General features: G+C 48.4%; 3 non-coding genes across 3 annotated transcripts; all 3 read right to left on the minus strand.

Moving 5' to 3' along the window:
• Positions 1 to 6558: 6558 nt before the first annotated feature.
• TRNAS-UGA (transfer RNA serine (anticodon UGA)) lies at positions 6559 to 6632 on the minus strand. Its single transcript has one exon. It is a non-coding gene; the product is annotated as a tRNA-Ser (tRNA).
• A 399-nt stretch (positions 6633 to 7031) lies between these two features.
• Positions 7032 to 7105, minus strand: TRNAS-UGA (transfer RNA serine (anticodon UGA)). Its single transcript has one exon. It is a non-coding gene; the product is annotated as a tRNA-Ser (tRNA).
• A 5148-nt stretch (positions 7106 to 12253) lies between these two features.
• TRNAS-CGA (transfer RNA serine (anticodon CGA)) lies at positions 12254 to 12327 on the minus strand. Its single transcript has one exon. It is a non-coding gene; the product is annotated as a tRNA-Ser (tRNA).
• Between the last annotated feature and the right edge of the window lie 4105 nt (positions 12328 to 16432).

Consider the following 16432-nt stretch of genomic DNA (forward strand, 5'->3'; position numbering starts at 1 on the left):
CCAATCTGCTGCTTTCCTGGGTATTTATGTGCACTGGGTGTAAGCGAACCTTGAGAGCGTTGACCAGCGCCCCCCTCGACCACAGCGGTGGACGTAGCACGTCCTGTAATACCGCGGCCGTGACGTAGAACGTCGTCTAACGGCGAGGGCGTAAACTGTGCGAGAGCCGTCTTATGCTATCTATGGCAACAAGACTGCCAGAACCGAGACCCCCGTTAAGCTATTAGCAGACAAGGCAAAGGAAATGAGGGGCTCGTTTGACAAACATAATAAGGAAGCCAACAGTCACCGAAACCAAGGTGCATAGAGAAATGCTTTTAATTTTTTTTTAATCTTTAGTGCCAATCAATCGGTTTAAAGAAAATTACTTATAAAACAGCAGAAAAAACAACAATGCCTCCGGTGGGATCCGAACCTACGACCTCCGAATATCGCGTCCGGTGCTCTTACCTACTGAGCTACGTCGACGGATGTCCAATCTGCTGCTTTCGTGGGTATTTATGTTTACTGGGTGTAAGCGAACCTTGAGAGTGTTCACCAGCGCCACCCTCGACCACAGCGGTGGACGTAGCACGTCCTGTAATACCGCGAGTGTGACGTAGAACGTCATCTAACGGCGAGGGCGGAAACTGTGCGAGAGCCCTCTTATGCTATCTATGGCAACAAGACTAACAGAACTGAGACCCCCGTTAATCTATTAGCAGACATGGTAAAGTAAATGAGGGGCTCGTTTGACAACCATATTAAGGAAGCCAACAGTCACCGAAACCAAGGTGCACAGGGGAATTCTTATAATTTTTTTTCAATTTTCAGTGCCAATCAATCGGTTTAAAGAAAATCACTTATAAAACAGCAGAAAAAACAAAAATGCCGCCGGTGGGATCCGAACCTACGACCTCCGAATATCGCGTCAGGTGCTCTTACCTACTGAGCTTCGGCGACGGATGTCCAATCTGCTGCTTTCGTGGGAATTTATGTTTACTGGGTGTAAGCGGACGTTGAGAGTGTTCACCAGTGCCACCCTCGACCACAGCGGTGGACGTAGCACGTCCTGTAATACCGCGAGTGTGACGTAGAACGTCATCTAGCGGCGAGGGCGGAAACTGTGCGAGAGCCCCCTTATGCTACCTATGGCAACAAGACTGCCAGAACCGAGACCCCCGTTAAGCTATTAGCAGACAAGGTAAAGGAAATGAGGGGCTCGTTTGACAACCATATTAAGGAAGCCAACAGTCGCTGAAACCAAGGTGCACTGGGGAATGCTTTTAATGTTTTTTTTTATTTTAGTGCCAATCAATCGGTTTAAAGAAATTTACTTATAAAGCAGCAGAAAAAACAACAATGCCGCCGGTGGGATCCGAACCTACGACCTCCGAATATCACGTCCGGTGCTCTTACCTACTGAGCTACGGCGACGGATGTCCAATCTGCTGCTTTTGTGGGTACTTATGTTTTCTGGGTGTAAGCGAACCTTGGGAGCGTTTAGCAGCGTCACCCTCGACCACAGCGGTGGACGTAGCACGTCCTGTAATACCGCGAGTGTGACGGAGAACGTCATCTAGCGGCGAGGGCGGAAACTGTGCGAGAGCCCTCTTATGCTACCTATGGCAACAAGACTAACAGAACTGAGACCCCCGTTAAGCTATTAGCAGACATGGTAAAGTAAATGAGGGGCTCGCTTGACAACCATATTAAGGAAGCCAACAGTCAACGAAACCAAGGTGCACAGGGGAATGCTTATAATTTTTTTTCAATTTTCAGTGCCAATCAATCGGTTTAAAGAAAATCACTTATAAAACAGCAGAAAAAACAACAATGCCGCCGGTGGGATCCGAACCTACGACCTCCGAATATCGCGTCCGGTGCTCTTACCTACTGAGCTACGGCGACGGATGTCCAATCTGCTGCTTTTGTGGGTACTTATGTTTTCTGGGTGTAAGCGAACCTTGGGAGCGTTTAGCAGCGTCACCCTCGACCACAGCGGTGGACGTAGCACGTCCTGTAATACCGCGAGTGTGACGGAGAACGTCATCTAGCGGCGAGGGCGGAAACTGTGCGAGAGCCCCCTTATGCTGCCTATGGCAACAAGATTGCCAGAACCGAGACCCCCGTTAAGCTATTAGCAGACAAGGTAAAGGAAATGAGGGGCTCGTTTGACAAACATATTAAGGAAGCCAACAGTCGCTGAAACCAAGGTGCACAGGGGAATGCTTTTAATGTTTTTTTTTATTTTAGTGCCAATCAATCGGTTTAAAGAAATTTACTTATAAAGCAGCAGAAAAAACAACAATGCCGCCGGTGGGATCCGAACCTACGACCTCCGAATATCGCGTCCGGTGCTCTTACCTACTGAGCTTCGGCGACGGATGTCCAATCTGCTGCTTTCGTGGGAATTTATGTTTACTGGGTGTAAGCGAACGTTGAGAGTGTTCACCAGTGCCACCCTCGACCACAGCGGTGGACGTAGCACGTCCTGTAATACCGCGAGTGTGACGTAGAACTTCATCTAACGGCGAGGGCGGAAACTGTGCGAGAGCCCTCTTATGCTACCTATGGCAACAAGACTAACAGAACTGAGACCCCCGTTAAGCTATTAGCAGACATGGTAAAGTAAATGAGGGGCTCGCTTGACAACCATATTAAGGAAGCCAACAGTCAACGAAACCAAGGTGCACAGGGGAATGCTTATAATTTTTTTTCAATTTTCAGTGCCAATCAATCGGTTTAAAGAAAATCACTTATAAAACAGCAGAAAAAACAACAATGCCGCCGGTGGGATCCGAACCTACGACCTCCGAATATCGCGTCCGGTGCTCTTACCTACTCAGCTACGGCGACGGATGTCCAATCTGCTGCTTTCCTGGGTATTTATGTGCACTGGGTGTAAGCGAACCTTGAGAGCGTTGACCAGCGCCACCCTCCACCACAGCGGAGGACGTAGCACGTCCTGTAATACCGCGGCCGTGACGTAGAACGTCATCTAACGGCGAGGGCGTAAACTGTGCGAGAGCCGTCTTATGCTATCTATGGCAACAAGACTGCCAGAACCGAGACCCCCGTTAAGCTATTAGCAGACAAGGCAAAGGAAACGAGGGGCTCGTTTGACAAACATATTAAGGGAGCCAACAGTCACCGAAACAAAGGTGCATAGGGGAATGCTTTTAATTTTTTTTTCATTGTTAGTGCCAATCAGTCGGTTTAAAGAAAAATACTTATAAAGCAGAAGAAAAAACAACCATGCCGCCGGTGGTATCCGAACCCACGACCTCCGGATATCGCGTCCGGTGCTCTTCGCAACTTAGCTACGGCGACGGATGTCAAATCTCCTGCTTTTTGTGGGTATTTAAGTTTACTGGATGTAAGCGAACCTTGAGAGTGTTCACCAGCGCCACCCTCGACCACAGCGGTGGATCGTAGATCGTCCTTTAATACCGCGAGTGTGACGTAGAACGTCGTCTAACGGTGAGGGCGGAAACTGTGCGAGAGCCCTCTTATGCTATATATGGCAACAAGACTGCCAGAACCGAGACCCCCGTTAAGCTATTAGCAGACATGGTAAAGTAAATGAGGGGCTTGTTTGACAAACATATTAAGGAAGCCAACCGTCACCGAAACCAAGATACATAGGGGAATGCTTTTAATTTCTTTTTAAACATTTAGTGCCAATCAATCGGTTTAAGGAAAATTACTTATAAAGCAGCAGAAAAACAACCATGCCGCCGGTGGGATCCGAACCCACGACCTCCGAATATCGCGTCCGGTGCTCTTACCAACTGAGCTACGGCGACGAATGTCCAATCTGCTGCTTTCGTGGGTATTTATGTTTACTGGGTGTAAGCGAATGTTGAGAGTGTTCACCAGTGCCACCCTCGACCACAGCGGTGGGCGTAGCACGTCCTGAAATACCGCCAGTGTGACGTAGAACGTCATCTAACGACGAGGGCGGAAACTGTGCGAGAGCCCCCTTATGCTGCCTATGGCAACAAGACTGCCAGAACCGAGACCCCCGTTAAGCTATTAGCAGACAAGGTAAAGGAAATGAGGGGCTCGTTTGACAGACATATTAGGGAAGCCAACAGTCGCTGAAACCAAGGTGCATAGGGGAATGCTTTTAATGTTTTTTTTTATTTTAGTGCCAATCAATCGGTTCAAAGAAAATAACTTATAAAGCAGCTGAAAAAACAACCATGCTGCCGGTGGGAACCAAACCCACGACCTCCGAATATCGCGTCCGGTGCTCTTACCAACTGAGCTACGGCGACGGATGTCCAATCTGCTGCTTTCGTGGGTATTTATGTTTACTGGGTGTAAACGAACCTTGAGAGTGTTCACCAGCGCCACCCTCGACCACAGCGGTGGACGTAGCACGTCCTGTAATACCGCGAGTGTGACGTAGAACGTCATCTAACGGCGAGGGCGGAAACTGTGCGAGAGCCCTCTTATGCTATCTATTTCAACAAGACTGCCAGAACCGAGACCCCGGTTAGCTATTAGCAGACAAGGTAAAGGAAATGAGGGGCTCGTTTGACAAACATATTAAGAAAGCCAACAGTCACCGAAACCAAGGTGCATAGGGGAATGCTTTTATTTTTTTTTCAATTTTTAGTGCAAATCAATCGGTTTAAGGAAAATTACTTATAAAGCAGCAGAAAAAAACAACAATGCCGCCGGTGGGATCCGAACCCACGACCTCCGGATATCGCATCCGGTGCTCTTACCAACTGAGCTACTGCGACGGATGTCCAATCTGCTGCTTTTGTGGGTATTTATGTTTTCTGGGTGTAAGCGAACCTTGGGAGCGTTTACCAGCGTCACCCTCGACCACAGCGGTGGACGTAGCACGTCCTGTAATACCGCGAGTGTGACGTAGAACTTCATCTAACGGCGAGGGCGGAAACTATGCGAGAGCCCTCTTATGCTACCTATGGCAACAAGACTAACAGAACTGAGACCCCCGTTAAGCTATTAGCAGACATGGTAAAGTAAATGAGGGGCTCGTTTGACAACCATATTAAGGAAGCCAACAGTCACCGAAACCAAGGTGCACAGGGGAATGCTTATATTTTTTTTTCAATTTTCAGTGCCAATCAATCGGTTTAAAGAAAATCACTTATGAAACAGCAGAAAAAAAAACAATGCCGCCGGTGGGATCCGAACCCACGACCTCCGGATATCGCATCCCGTGCTCTTACCAACTGAGCTACTGCGACGGATGTCCAATCTGCTGCTTTTGTGGGTATTTATGTTTTCTGGGTGTAAGCGAACCTTGGGAGCGTTTACCAGCGTCACCCTCGACCAGAGCGGTGGACGTAGCATGTCCTGTAATACCGCGAGTGTGACGTAGAACGTCATCTAACGGCGAGGGCGTAAACTGTGCGAGAGCCGTCTTATGCTATCTATGGCAACAAGACTGCCAGAACCGAGGCCCCCATTAAGCTATTAGCAGACAAGGCGAAGGAAACGAGGGGCTCCTTTGACAAACACATTAAGGGAGCCAACAGTCATCGAAACCAAGGTGCATAGGGGAATGCTTTTAATTTTTTTTAATTTTTAGTGCAATCAATCGGTTTAAAGAAAAATACTTATAAAGCAGAAGAAAAACAACCATGCCGACGGTGGGATCCGAACCCACGACCTCCGAATATCGCGTCCGGTGCTCTTACCAACTGAGCTACGGCGACGGATGTCAAATCTCCTGCTTTTGGTGGGTATTTAAGTTTACTGGATGTAAGCGAACCTTGAGAGTGTTCCCCAGCGCCACCCTCGACCACAGCGGTGGATCGTAGATCGTCCTGTAATACCGCGAGTGTGACGTAGAACGTCGTCTAACGGTGAGGGCGGAAACTGTGCGAGAGCCCTCTTATGCTATATATGGCAACAAGACTGCCAGAACCAAGACCCCCGTTAAGCTATTAGCAGACAAGGTAAAGGAAATCAGGGGCTCGTTTGACAAACATATTAAGGAAGCCAACAGTCCCTGAAACCAAGGTGCATAGGTGAATGCTTTTAATGTTTTTTTTTTAATTTTAGTGCCAATCAATCGGTTTAAAGAAAATTACCTATAAAGCAGCAGAAAAAACAACAATGCCGCCGGTGGGATCCGAAACTACGACCTCCGAATATCGCGTCCGGTGCTCTTACCTACTGAGCTACGGCGACGGATGTCCAATCTGCTGCTTTCCTGGGTATTTATGTGTACTGGGTGTAAGCGAACCTTGAGAGCGTTGACCAGCGCCACCCTCGACCACAGCGGAGGATCTAGCACGTCCTGTAATACCGCGGCCGTGACGTAGAACGTCATCTAACGGCGAGGGCGTAAACTGTGCGAGAGCCGTCTTATGCTATCTATGGCAACAAGACTGCCAGAACCGAGACCCCCGTTAAGCTATTAGCAGACAAGGCAAAGGAAACGAGGGGCTCGTTTGACAAACATATTAAAGGAGCCAACAGTCACCGAAACCAAGGTGCATAGGGGAATGCTTTTAATTTTTATTTAATTTTTAGTGCCAATCAATCGGTTTAAGGAAAATTACTTATAAAGCAGCAGAAAAACAACCATGCCTCCGGTGGGATCCGAACCCACGGCCTCCGAATATCACGTCCGGTGCTCTTACCAACTGAACTACGGAGACGGATGTCCAATCTGCTGCTTTCGTGGGTATTTATGTTTACTGGGTGTAAGCGAACGTTGAGAGTGTTCACCAGTGCCACCCTCGACCACAGCGGTGGACGTAGCACGTCCTGTAAAACCGCCAGTGTGACGTAGAACGTCATCTAACGGCGAGGGCGTAAACTGTGCGAAAGCCGTCTTATGCTATCTATGGCAACAAGACTGCCAGAACCGAGACCCCCGTTAAGCTATTAGCAGACAAGGCAAAGGAAACGAGGGGCTCGTTTGACAAACATATTAAGGGAGCCAAAAGTCACCGAAACCAAGGTGCATAGGGGAATGCTTTTAATTTTTTTTTAATTTTTAGTGCCAATCAATCGGTTTAAGAAAAATTACTTATAAAGCAGCAGAAAAACAACCATGCCGCCGGTGGGATCCGAACCCACGGCCTCCGAATATCACGTCCGGTGCTCTTACCAACTGAGCTACGGCGACGGATGTCCAATCTGCTGCTTTCGTGGGTATTTATGTTTACTGGGTGTAAGCGAACGTTGAGTGTTCACCAGTGCCACCCTCGACCACAGCGGTGGACGTAGCACGTCCTGTAATACCGCCAGTGTGACGTAGAACGTCATCTAACGGCGAGGGCGGAAACTGTGCGAGAGCCCCCTTATGCTGCCTATGGCAACAAGACTGCCAGAACCGAGACCCCCGTTAAGCTATTAGCAGACAAGTTAAAGGAAATGAGGGGCTCGTTTGACAAACATATTAAGGTAGCCAAAAGTCGCTGAAACCAAGGTGCATAGGGGAATGCTTTTAATGTTTTTTTTTAATTTTAGTGCCAATCAATCGGTTTAAAGAAAATTACTTATAAAGCAGCAGAAAAAACAACCATGCTGCCGGTGGGAACCAAACCCACGACCTCCGAATATCGCGTCCGGCGCTCTTACCAACTGAGCTACGGCGACGGATGTCCAATCTGCTGCTTTCGTGGGTATTTATGTTTACTGTATGTAAGCGAACCTTGAGAGTGTTCACCAGCGCCACCCTCGACCACAGCGGTGGACGTAGCACGTCCTGTAACACCGCGAGTGTGACGTAGAACGTCATCTAACGGCGAGGGCGGAAACTGTGCGAGAGCCCTCTTATGCTATCTATGGCAACAAGACTGCCAGAACCGAGACCCCCGTTTAGCTATTAGCAGACAAGGTAAAGGAAATGAGGGGCTCGTTCGACAAACATATTAAGAAAGTAAACAGTCACCGAAACCAAGGTGCATAGGGGAATGCTTTTATTTTTTTTTTCAATTTTTAGTGCAAATCAATTGGTTTAAGGAAAATTACTTATAAGGCAGCAGAAAAAAACAACAATGCCGCCGGTGGGATCCGAACCTACGACCTCCGAATATCGCGTCCGGTGCTCTTACCAACTGAGCTACGGCGACGGAAGTCCAATCTGCTGCTTTCCTGGGTATTTATGTTTACTGGGTGTAAGCGAACCTTGAGACTGTTCACCAGTGCCACCCTCGACCACAGCGGTGGACGTAGCACGTCCTGTAATACCGCGAGTGTGACGTAGAAAGTCATCCAACGGCGATGGCGGAAACTGTGCGAGAGCCCTCTTATGCTATCTATGGCAACAAGACTGCCAGAACCGAGACCCCCGTTAAGCTATTAGCAGACAAGGTAAAGGAAATGAGGGGCTCGTTTGACCAACATATTAAGGAAGCCAACAGTCACCGAAACCAAGGTGCATAGGGGAATGCTTTTAATTTTTTTTTAATTTTTAGTGCTAATCAATCGGTGTAAAGAAAAATACTTATAAAGCAGAAGAAAAAACAACCATGCCGCCGGTGGGATCCGAACCCACGACCACCGGATATCGCGTCCGGTGCTCTTCCCAACTTAGCTACGGCGACGGATGTCAAATCTCCTGCTTTTGGTGGGTATTTAAGTTTACTGGATGTTAGCGAACCTTGAGAGTGCTCACCAGCGCCACCCTCGACCACAGCGGTGGATCGTAGATCGTCCTGTAATACCGCGAGTGTGACGTAGAACGTCATCTAACGGTGAGGGCGGAAACTGTGCGAGAGCCCTCTTATGCTATATATGGCAACAAGACTGGCAGAACCGAGACCCCCGTTAAGCTATTAGCAGACATGGTAAAGGAAATGAGGGACTTGTTTGACAAACATATTAAGGAAGCCAACCGTCACCGAAACCAAGATACATAGGGGAATGCTTTTAATTTCTTTTTAAACTTTTAGTGCCAATCAATCGGTTTAAGCAAAATTACTTATAAAGCAGCAGAAAAACAACCATGCCGCCGGTGTGATCCGAACCCACGACCACCGGATATCGCGTCCGGTGCTCTTCCCAACTTAGCTACGGCGACGGATGTCAAATCTCCTGCTTTTGGTGGGCATTTAAGTTTACTGGATGTTAGCGAACCTTGAGAGTGCTCACCAGCGCCACCCTCGACCACAGCGGTGGATCGTAGATCGTCCTGTAATACCGCGAGTGTGACGTAGAACGTCATCTAACGGTGAGGGCGGAAACTGTGCGAGAGCCCTCTTATGCTATATATGGCAACAAGACTGGCAGAACCGAGACCCCCGTTAAGCTATTAGCAGACATGGTAAAGGAAATGAGGGACTTGTTTGACAAACATATTAAAGAAGCCAACCGTCACCGAAACCAAGATACATAGGGGAATGCTTTTAATTTCTTTTTAAACTTTTAGTGCCAATCAATCGGTTTAAGCAAAATTACTTATAAAGCAGCAGAAAAACAACCATGCCGCCGGTGTGATCTGAACCCACGACCTCCGAATATCGCGTCCGGTGCTCTTACCAACTGAGCTACGGCGACGGATGTCCAATCTGCTGCTTTCGTGGGTATTTATGTTTACTGGGTGTAAGCGAACCTTGAGACTGTTCACCAGTGCCACCCTCGACCACAGCGGTGGACGTAGCACGTCCTGTAATACCGCGAGTGTGACGTAGAACGTCATCTAACGGCGAGGGCGGAAACTGTGCGAGAGCCCCCTTATGCTGCCTATGGCAACAAGACTGCCAGAACCGAGACCCCCGTTAAGCTATTAGCAGTCAAGGTAAAGGAAATGAGGGGCTCGTTTGACAAACATATTAGGGAAGCCAACAGTCGCTGAAACCAAGGTGCATAGGGAAATGCTTTTAATTTCTTATTATATTTTTAGTGCCAATCAATCGGTTTAAGGAAAATTACTTATAAAGCAGCAGAAAAAACAACCATGCCGCCGGTGGGAACCAAACCCACGACCTCCGAATATCGCGTCTGGTGCTCTTACCAACTGAGGTACGGCGACGGATGTCCAATCTGCTGATTTCGTGGGTATTTATGTTTACTGGGTGTAAGCGAACCTTGACAGTGTTCACCAGCGCCACCCTCGACCACAGCGGTGGACGTAGCACGTCCTGTAATACCGCGAGTGTGACGTAGAACGTCATCTAACGGCGAGGGCGGAAACTGTGCGAGAGCCCTCTTATGCTATCTATGGCAACAATACTGCCAGAACCGAGACCCCCGTTAAGCTATTAGCAGACAAGGTAAATGAAATGAGGGGCTCGTTTGACAAACATATTAAGGAAGCCAACAGTCACCGAAACCAAGGTGCATAGGGGAATGCTTTTAATTTTTTTTAATTTTTAGTGCTAATCAATCGGTTTAAAGAAAAATACTTATAAAGCAGAAGAAAAAACAACCATGCCGCCGGTGGGATCCGAACCCACGACCACTGGATATCGCGTCCGGTGCTCTTCCCAACTTAGCTACGGCGACGGATGTCAAATCTCCTGCTTTTGGTGGGTATTTAAGTTTACTGGATGTAAGCGAACCTTGAGAGTGTTCACAAGCGCCACCCTCGACCACAGCGGTGGATCGTAGATCGTCCTGTAATACCGCGAGTGTGACGTAGAACGTCATCTAACGGTGAGGGCGGAAACTGTGCGAGAGCCCTCTTATGCTATATATGGCAACAAGACTGCCAGAACCGAGACCCCCCGTTAAGCTATTAGCAGACATGGTAAAGGAAATGAGGGACTTGTTTGACAAACATATTAAGGAAGCCAACCGTCACCGAAACCAAGATACATAGGGGAATGCTTTTAATTTCTTTTTAAACTTTTAGTGCCAATCAATCGGTTTAAGCAAAATTAGTTTTAAAGCAGCAGAAAAACAACCATGCCGCCGGTGTGATCTGAACCCACGACCTCCGAATATCGCGTCCGGTGCTCTTACCAACTGAGCTACGGCGACGGATGTCCAATCTGCTGCTTTCGTGGGTATTTATGTTTACTGGGTGTAAGCGCACCTTGAGACTGTTCACCAGGGCCACCCTCGACCACAGCGGTGGACGTAGCACGTCCTGTAATACCGCGAGTGTGACGTAGAACGTCATCTAACGGCGAGGGCGGAAACTGTGCGAGAGCCCCCTTATGCTGCCTATGGCAACAAGACTGCCAGAACCGAGACCCCCGTTAAGCTATTAGCAGTCAAGGTAAAGGAAATGAGGGGCTCGTTTGACAAACATATTAAGGAAGCCAACAGTCGCTGAAACCAAGGTGCATAGGGAAATGCTTTTAATTTCTTATTAAATTTTTAGTGCCAATCAATCGGTTTAAGGAAAATTACGTATATAGCAGCAGAAAAAACAACCATGCCGCCGGTGGGAACCAAACCCACGACCTCCGAATATCGCGTCCGGTGCTCTTACCAACTGAGCTACGGCGACGGATGTCCAATCTGCTGCTTTCGTGGGTATTTATGTTTACTGGGTGTAAGCGAACGTTGAGAGCGTTCACCAGCGCCACCCTCGACCACAGCGGTGGACGTAGCACGTCCTGTAATACCGCGAGTGTGACGTAGAACGTCATCTAACGGCGAGGGCGGAAACTGTGTGAGAGCCCTCTTATGCTATCTATGGCAACAAGACTGCCAGAACCGAGACCCCCGTTAAGCTATTAGCAGACAAGGTAAAGGAAATGAGGGGCTCGTTTGACAAACATATTAAGGAAGCCAACAGTCACCGAAACAAAGGAACATAGGGGAATGCTTTTAATTTCTTATTAAATTTTTAGTGCCAATCAATCGGTTTAAGGAAAATTACTTATAAAGCAGCAGAAAAAACAACCATGCCGCCGGTGGGAACCAAACCCACGACCTCCGAATATCGCGTCTGGTGCTCTTACCAACTTAGCTACGGCGACGGATGTCAAATCTCCTGCTTTTGGTGGGTATTTAAGTTTACTGGATGTAAGCGAACCTTGAGAGTGTTCACAAGCGCCACCCTCGACCACAGCGGTGGATCGTAAATCGTCCTGTAATACCGCGAGTGTGACGTAGAACGTCATCTAACGGTGAGGGCGGAAACTGTGCGAGAGCCCTCTTATGCTATATATGGCAACAAGACTGCCAGAACCGAGACCCCCCGTTAAGCTATTAGCAGACATGGTAAAGGAAATGAGGGACTTGTTTGACAAACATATTAAGGAAGCCAACCGTCACCGAAACCAAGATACATAGGGGAATGCTTTTAATTTCTTTTTAAACTTTTAGTGCCAATCAATCGGTTTAAGCAAAATTAAAGCAGAAGAAAAAACAACCATGCCGCCGGTGGGATCCGAACCCACGACCACCGGATATCGCGTCCGGTGCTCTTACCAACTGAGCTACGGCGACGGATGTCCAATCTGCTGCTTTCGTGGGTATTTATGTTTACTGGGTGTAAGCGAACGTTGAGAGCGTTCACCAGCGCCACCCTCGACCACAGCGGTGGACGTAGCACGTCCTGTAATACCGCGAGTGTGACGTAGAACGTCATCTAACGGCGAGGGCGGAAACTGTGTGAGAGCCCTCTTATGCTATCTATGGCAACAAGACTGCCAGAACCGAGACCCCCGTTAAGCTATTAGCAGTCAAGGTAAAGGAAATGAGGGGCTCGTTTGACAAACATATTAAGGAAGCCAACAGTCGCTGAAACCAAGGTGCATAGGGAAATGCTTTTAATTTCTTATTAAATTTTTAGTGCCAATCAATCGGTTTAAGGAAAATTACTTATAAAGCAGCAGAAAAAACAACCATGCCGCCGGTGGGAACCAAACCCACGACCTCCGAATATCAGGTCTGGTGCTCTTACCAACTGAGCTACGGCGACGGATGTCCAATCTGCTGATTTCGTGGGTATTTATGTTTACTGGGTGTAAGCGAACCTTGACAGTGTTCACCAGCGCCACCCTCGACCACAGCGGTGGACGTAGCACGTCCTGTAATACCGCGAGTGTGACGTAGAACGTCATCTAACGGCGAGGGCGGAAACTGTGCGAGAGCCCTCTTATGCTATCTATGGCAACAATACTGCCAGAACCGAGACCCCCGTTAAGCTATTAGCAGACAAGGTAAAGGAAATGAGGGGCTCGTTTGACAAACATATTAAGGAAGCCAACAGTCACCGAAACCAAGGTGCATAGGGGAATGCTTTTAATTTTTTTTAATTTTTAGTGCTAATCAATCGGTTTAAAGAAAAATACTTATAAAGCAGAAGAAAAAACAACCATGCCGCCGGTGGGATCCGAACCCACGACCACCGGATATCGCGTCCGGTGCTCTTCCCAACTTAGCTACGGCGACGGATGTCAAATCTCCTGCTTTTGGTGGGTATTTAAGTTTACTGGATGTAAGCGAACCTTGAGAGTGTTCACCAGCGCCACCCTCGACCACAGCGGTGGATCGTAGATCGTCCTGTAATACCGCGAGTGTGACGTAGAACGTCATCTAACGGTGAGGGCGGAAACTGTGCGAGAGCCCTCTTATGCTATATATGGCAACAAGACTGCCAGAACCGAGACCCCCCGTTAAGCTATTAGCAGACATGGTAAAGGAAATGAGGGACTTGTTTGACAAACATATTAAGGAAGCCAACCGTCACCGAAACCAAGATACATAGGGGAATGCTTTTAATTTCTTTTTAAACCTTTAGTGCCAATCAATCGGTTTAAGCAAAATTACTTATAAAGCAGCAGAAAAACAACCATGCCGCCGGTGTGATCTGAACCCACGACCTCCGAATATCGCGTCCGGTGCTCTTACCAACTGAGCTACGGCGACGGATGTCCAATCTGCTGCTTTCGTGGGTATTTATGTTTACTGGGTGTAAGCGCACCTTGAGACTGTTCACCAGGGCCACCCTCGACCACAGCGGTGGACGTAGCACGTCCTGTAATACCGCGAGTGTGACGTAGAACGTCATCTAACGGCGAGGGCGGAAACTGTGCGAGAGCCCCCTTATGCTGCCTATGGCAACAAGACTGCCAGAACCGAGACCCCCGTTAAGCTATTAGCAGTCAAGGTAAAGGAAATGAGGGGCTCGTTTGACAAACATATTAAGGAAGCCAACAGTCGCTGAAACCAAGGTGCATAGGGAAATGCTTTTAATTTCTTATTAAATTTTTAGTGCCAATCAATCGGTTTAAGGAAAATTACTTATATAGCAGCAGAAAAAACAACCATGCCGCCGGTGGGAACCAAACCCACGACCTCCGAATATCGCGTCCGGTGCTCTTACCAACTGAGCTACGGCGACGGATGTCCAATCTGCTGCTTTCGTGGGTATTTATGTTTACTGGGTGTAAGCGAACGTTGAGAGCGTTCACCAGCGCCACCCTCGACCACAGCGGTGGACGTAGCACGTCCTGTAATACCGCGAGTGTGACGTAGAACGTCATCTAACGGCGAGGGCGGAAACTGTGTGAGAGCCCTCTTATGCTATCTATGGCAACAAGACTGCCAGAACCGAGACCCCCGTTAAGCTATTAGCAGACAAGGTAAAGGAAATGAGGGGCTCGTTTGACAAACATATTAAGGAAGCCAACAGTCACCGAAACAAAGGAACATAGGGGAATGCTTTTAATTTCTTATTAAATTTTTAGTGCCAATCAATCGGTTTAAGGAAAACTACTTATAAAGCAGCAGAAAAACAACCATGCCGCCGGTGGGATCCGAACCCACGACCTCCGGATATCGCGTCCGGTGCTCTTCCCAACTTAGCTACGGCGACGGATGTCAAATCTCCTGCTTTTGGTGGGTATTTAAGTTTACTGGATGTAAGCGAACCTTGAGAGTGTTCACCAGCGCCACCCTCGACCACAGCGGTGGATCGTAGATCGTCCTGTAATACCGCGAGTGTGACGTAGAACGTCGTCTAACGGTGAGGGCGGAAACTGTGCGAGAGCCCTCTTATGCTATATATGGCAACAAGACTGCCAGAACCGAGACCCCCGTTAAGCTATTAGCAGACATGGTAAAGTAAATGAGGGGCTTGTTTGACAAACATATTAAGGAAGCCAACCGTCACCGAAACCAAGATACATAGGGGAATGCTTTTAATTTCTTTTTAAACTTTTAGTGCCAACCAATCGGTTTAAGGAAAATTACTTATAAAGCAGCAGAAAAACAACCATGCCGACGGTGGGATCCGAACCCACGACCTCCGAATATCGCGTCCGGTGCTCTTACCAACTGAGCTACGGCGACGGATCTCAAATCTCCTGCTTTTGGTGGGTATTTAAGTTTACTGGATGTAAGCGAACCTTGAGAGTGTTCCCCAGCGCCACCCTCGACCACAGCGGTGGATCGTAGATCGTCCTGTAATACCGCGAGTGTGACGTAGAACGTCGTCTAACGGTGAGGGCGGAAACTGTGCGAGAGCCCTCTTATGCTACCTATGGCAACAAGACTGCCAGAACCGAGACCCCCGTTAAGCTATTAGCAGGCATGGTAAAGGAAATGAGGGGCTTGTTTGACAACCATATTGTCACGTAGTGGTGACGGCAGTCGAAGCAGCGATGAAGACGGACGAAAGGGTCTTGTAAAAGAACTGTTTATTGGGCTGACTTGCACCCAAAATGGACTGAATCACTCGGCGGCCGCGAAGCGACAAGCGTGCTCGGCGGTCGTTGAACAGAATGCCCGCCGCTGTCGGCCGTGCTCAATTTAAAGCTGATAGCGAACATTCGAGATAAAGGGCGCCAAGTTACTAGAACATTCCGGAACAACGTAGAATCAACTTTGCCTGGCTGCGATCAATCGAGATAAATCTAGTCGCGTCTTGCATCGCAAACAAAGCGATAAAGTGGTGTCGCGGCAGATTTGGAAAACGAACAAACACTTCAAATATTCGCGGCATTACTCCCCTCTAAAAGAAGCATCGGCCCGATGCATTAAAAGAAATAATGCGACTAGTAAGAGAAAAAACGGATCTTGTGAAAATAGAGCATGGAAACGCAGCGGCCTTTAGCGCGCATAATACGGCTTCCGACGGACTACATGGACAACTTCTGGTCGTACGCGGCGTCGCTGGGATGCAGTCATTGCGTCAGGGATGACTTCATAATCCAGTTCACCCAGCCGACGAAGAACCTTGTACGGGCCGAAATAGCGGCGCAAAAGCTTTGCACTCAATCCACGGCGGCGAATGGGCGTCCACACCCAGACTTGGTCTCCTGGCTTGTATTCCGCGTTGCGTCTTCGTAGGTTGTAGCGTCTGGCGTCGGACCGCTGCTGATCTTTGATCCGTAATCGGGCAAGCCTTCGAGCTTCTTCTGCGCGTTGAAGGTAGGCGGCAACGTCGACGTTCTCTTCTTCTGTAACGTTGGGCAGCATGGCGTCTAGCGTGGTTGTGGCATCCCTGCCATGGACGAGCCTAAAAGGCGTCATCTGGGTGGTCTCCTGCACTGCGGTGTTGTAGGCGAAGACGACGTAAGGCAGGATGACATCCCAGGTTTTGTGT

The sequence above is a fragment of the Amblyomma americanum genome, chromosome 7 (genome assembly GCF_052857255.1).
Source record: "Amblyomma americanum isolate KBUSLIRL-KWMA chromosome 7, ASM5285725v1, whole genome shotgun sequence".
NCBI lineage: Eukaryota > Metazoa > Arthropoda > Arachnida > Ixodida > Ixodidae > Amblyomma > Amblyomma americanum.